Consider the following 4,909-nt stretch of genomic DNA (forward strand, 5'->3'; position numbering starts at 1 on the left):
ATATATATAAATGGTTTAAAAAATAAATAAATATTTTCAATTTTAGTTTAGTGGTAGTTTGAGAAGCCATGAGTAGCAACACTGCAGACACACACAAACAAGACAGATCTATAGATCTTAATTAATCTTTGTACATATTTTATCTTAAAAATTGATAAGTAACTAATGAAAAGCTCTGGCGTCATTGTGTATGACTGTTCAGTGTTAAATCAACAAAAATCATATTAACAACATTTTTGTTGTTTTCAAACAAACTGTATGATAAACAATTTTGATATCATGTTAGATTGCCACTCGATGTCCCGTGAAATATGGACATATGGAACCAGTGGAGAACATGTCATACTGGTTCATAATAAATAGACACAAATGTGTGTGTTTTTGTAAAAAGTTTTTAAATGTGTTTGCATGTGTCATAGGGGACAGCGGTTACAGCAGCTGTCAATTTGGGTTGTTTTCTGTGTAAGGTTAAATATATCTAGAGAGAGAGAGAAAAACCACAAAGAGCAGCACAGTTGTTGTGCATATGTTGGTGCATTTTTGGAAGCGTTCTCTCGCAGTGGACAAAGCATATGATTTCTGATGTTTACATTTGTGGAAGTGTGTCTTAGCACATATGTGGTTGCGTGAGCATTCACACCTTGCGTGTGTGTGTGCTGTGATATCTCACCACTGAAGCATCCTCTTGTAGCGAGAAGCACAGTCCGCTTTTGCACCGTCCGCACATCTGCACATGGGGGCTGGTTGTAGATCCAGAGATCTGCTTGACAAACTTCACAAACAAAGCATGCACATAAACACGTTCACAAATGACGCACACAGGAGAAAGAATGCTAATTAAAGCAAATATTTGTTTGTGTGCTGTCCAGGTGGTCTTACATTTTTAACCCAGTTTTACTCTTACATAAAACATGAAACCGATTTCCTCAAACTGTGTGTGTGTGTGTGTGTGTGTGTGTGTGTGAGTTTGTGTGGTTACAAGTAGCCTATGTGCATGTGCTTGTGTGTTTTTGGTGTGCTCATGTGTCAGCCACCAGACAACATAAAATAGAACATTTTAGAGAAGAGGCATAAACATAACTAATACAAATTAAAAAAATATGTAATTACATTTTCAGGTTTAATTAACATTAATTTAACATTATATCCTCAATGTACAGTATATACATTGCATAAAATATTGAAATTCACAACATGTACTGTATACTATATAAAAATATATATGATAGTTATATTTATTACTATATAATATTTATTATATGCACACACACACACACACACACACACACACACACACACAATTAGAATATGTATTTTCACATAGCAAATTTAGCCTTGGAAGAAATTCATGATGGTGAGAGTGTGAGTTTCTCTGACAAACTGTTAACTCTTAAATGGCCTTTGGCATGTGGATCCATTTATGGTTTTAAGAATATATATAGTTTGTATTGACTTTTGGTGACTGCTGTAGCAAATGTCAACATGTTCTGTCTTTATGTTATGCCCTAAACACACATGACATGTTGTTGGTTAGAAAATACGTCCTGGTGCTTGTTAGTCTGAATGACTGCTTAAAACAAGAGATATTCAGCTAATGTGTGTGTTCAAGATGCCAGAAGTCCTTGAAACTGCATTTAAAGCACACTGTGCTAAATTCTTTGATTGCTCCAAAAACCCTGAACAATAATAATAAAGTATTTTATTTTATAATAATGATTGTTATTATATTGTACCATAGAGGATTTGTGATAATGTTAAGGATTTTTCAGTATTGATTTTGTACAGGTGTTTTACCTGTATTTTAAATTACGGATTTGATGTCCAGTGAATTGTAGTGTTTCAGTGTTGGAAGAAATGTCTGTAAATGTACTGATAATTTTCTGCCAGTAGATTATCCTTTTTTTTTCTTCTAAGAATTCTTCACATCCCTGATTATTTTGTACTGTTACTTTCAATTATTTACTAATCAAGCCTAGTAATCACTTAATCAGCATTGTTCATCTGTTAGCTCTTCTGAGTGAAACAGAGTGGGTTTTATGCTGCTAGCAAAGCCTGTTGCTACAGTAAGACTGTGACACAACCTCCCTTTGAGGTCTATGAAATGTCATGTGTTTGGGAATTTAAGGCTGTGAGTCTGGCAGTGGGTGTAGATCTATGAACTCTCTCATAGAGGCAGTATTGTTCCTGTGTTAAGAGGACTGAGGAGAGAATGCTTTACAAATCACTACTTATCACTACTAGCACAAGATATCTGTCAGCTCAATATATTGGCATTTGGTGATCAATTTGATTGAATTTGCTTTGTTTTATGTACATCAATATGAATATTATTGATAAATAGGTCATTTAATTCGAGTACAATATCTATATTTTTTGCTATGCATTTCTGAGTCTGGGTTGCCTGATCTGGGCCGGTGTACTTCATAAGTATTTAGGCTTGTCTCCCAGCTGTCTGCTCGCCAGACAACCCTGCAACCCCCCAGAGGAAAAGGTCAAAGGTCAGTCCCACTTCCTGAACAAAGATCATCCTGAATCCAAATGCTTTCAGACAGAGGTCTGCATTTGCTCTCATTGAGCAACCGAAGGAAAACGAAGGAATCTGCGTTGTGTGTCTTGGCTGTACTTGAATTTAGGAGCGGCAGGCAGCGTATGAAAATGTTTGTCTACAGTCTGAGTCAGTGTTCAGATGTTTGTTTTCGATCACAGGGGTGTGGTGTCCGTCACGTCAATCTCCTCGGCCCTTTCTCTCACTAGAGACTCACTAGAGCCCTGAAGAAAATCAGAGGGCAGTCCAGGATTCCTCAAGCTGCCGAGAGCAGATATTTTGGGAAGAAACGCTCATATCACATGGCCTTGGGTTTCCATCTCGCACACAATGCTGCCTCAGTGTCAGAGAACGGAGAGAGAGAGAGAGAGAGACTTCGAGACAGACGGACACAAAAAAGAGGACAATAAAAGAGCAAAAGAGCAAAGAACGCTCCATATGATCAGCACATGGGCATGCCGTAATTCTGCATCCGCTCATTATTACAGCACACGGAAGACATTAAATCAAGAAGATTGGGGTAGAGTTAAAGAGAGAGGAGGAGAGAGAGGGAGGGACAAGCCAAAGGAGAGCGAGGGAAAGCAAACAAGGAGGAGAAACTGCGCTGGGAGAGAAAGAGGAAGTCCAACAAAAAAGGTTGGAGGAAAGACAGGCTACATGTGGCAGAGGAGGGTGTGTGCTTAGTCATGGAGGGGGACAAAATCGCAGGTAAGAGTTCGGTGCGCCACCAACGGGACGATTCTCAAAGAGATTCTCCCATACTAGAGTCTATTTTCCGATCTTTTCACTTGCTTTGTAAGATTTCGATGGCAGTGTTTTTTGCTTTAGCTGGGATCTGTGACTTATGGAGACTTGAGTTGTTTTGTGGTTTAAATTGAATTCATTTAGCTTCTTTTATGACCTTTCCACCAGACAAAGCATTTGCGCTGTACTACTTTTGTCCCTGGTGACGTTGGTGCTGCAGAGCAGCGTGCGTTTGTAAGATTTTCCGTTGACAGGGCTGGATTTTCCATAGGCTTTGACTGGAAGAGGGAACCCGGTCATCAAGCTGTGACAACAGCCAATAAATAGAGCTGTGTGTGTGGATGAAATGCTCTGTATCAGTGCTGTGGTGTGCTCTGCACTGTCAGCACACAGGCTTTTTGTAAATGTGTGAGGGACTCTGAGAGTTTCCAGAGGTCAGAAAATAATGGTGCTGTGCTTCAGCTGTACAGCAAAAAATAAATAAATACATTTAAAAAAGTTAAAACAGTGTATAATATGAGCCTTTATCCTTTATCTGAGTTGACACACCTGGTGCCCAAGGTCCCAGATCACTTCTGAGATAGTTAGCCACCATCAGTCCAGGTGGGTCTATAATGGATTTTGCAGGAACTGGAGAAGAGAAAAGCAACAAATCGGCATTATCTTATTAGTAATCGTAGGTATTTCAACATTAAATGTGGTTCTAGCCTACATATATTGTATGATTGAAGAGACATCACAATGTACATTAAAAATGTATGAAATGCATCAAAATTAAACTTAATTTATGCATTTCAGCAGACAATTTTATCAGCAGTAACTTACTGTATAATACAGGAACTAGGCCAACACAGAGCCAACAATATTCATAGTGCATAATGCCAGGTTTATTAAAAAGCTAGCCAAGGAAAAACGCTAGAACAGAAGTGAAACGCAAAGATGAGAATTTTGTGTTTGTGTGTGTATAAGTGCCTTTGTTTAAGGTTGTGGAGTGGTTAAAGGCACAATATGTTATTTTCGCCGCTGGAGGGCGTTTCGAAACATTTGGGATAATGTAAGTACACAAGTCAGCAAAATATATAACTGTTCTAGTGGTTTTTGGATATTTTAATAAAAAAATCTTACATATTGTGCCTTTAAGTGATTGTAGAAGAGGTGTGTCTTCAGCTGCTTTTTGAAAGTTGTTCGGCAGACCAGAGAGGAGCAGAGAGGGTGAAGGTTTTGGAAAGTGACTGAGTGACTTGCTGACAAGCCTAAACTATAAAGTACTCAAATGAATTGTTATAACTGAATCAGAACTGAAACATTTCAGTTTATCTTGTTTGGCTTTTTTGTTTTGTTTGACAGTATTCAGAAACCAAATGAAAATCTATATAATATTGTGACAAATGATTGTGACTGTATATTTTTCTGTATATTATATATACAGTGGGTATAGAAAAGAATCACCACCCTTTAAAATAATCACATTTTGTTGCTTTGCAGCCTGAAATGAAGACGAACACAGTTTTTGTATTATCTAACTGTGCAACTTATAACATCCAAGTGAAAGATATAACACCAACATGTCAGAAAAAAATCAAAAACAGAATCACTGAGTTGGAAAAAGGATCACCCCCC

The 4,909-nt window shown here is 37.9% G+C and overlaps 1 protein-coding gene across 1 annotated transcript in view; it reads left to right on the plus strand.

The window, feature by feature from the left end:
* The window catches only part of LOC107753255 (septin-9-like), a 117,890-nt gene that overhangs the window by 13,119 nt on the left and 99,862 nt on the right, over window positions 1-4,909 (plus strand). The window lies entirely within an intron of this gene.

The sequence above is a fragment of the Sinocyclocheilus rhinocerous genome, unplaced genomic scaffold (assembly GCF_001515625.1).
Source record: "Sinocyclocheilus rhinocerous isolate Xijiao unplaced genomic scaffold, SAMN03320098_v1.1 scaffold191, whole genome shotgun sequence".
Classification (NCBI taxonomy): domain Eukaryota; kingdom Metazoa; phylum Chordata; class Actinopteri; order Cypriniformes; family Cyprinidae; genus Sinocyclocheilus; species Sinocyclocheilus rhinocerous.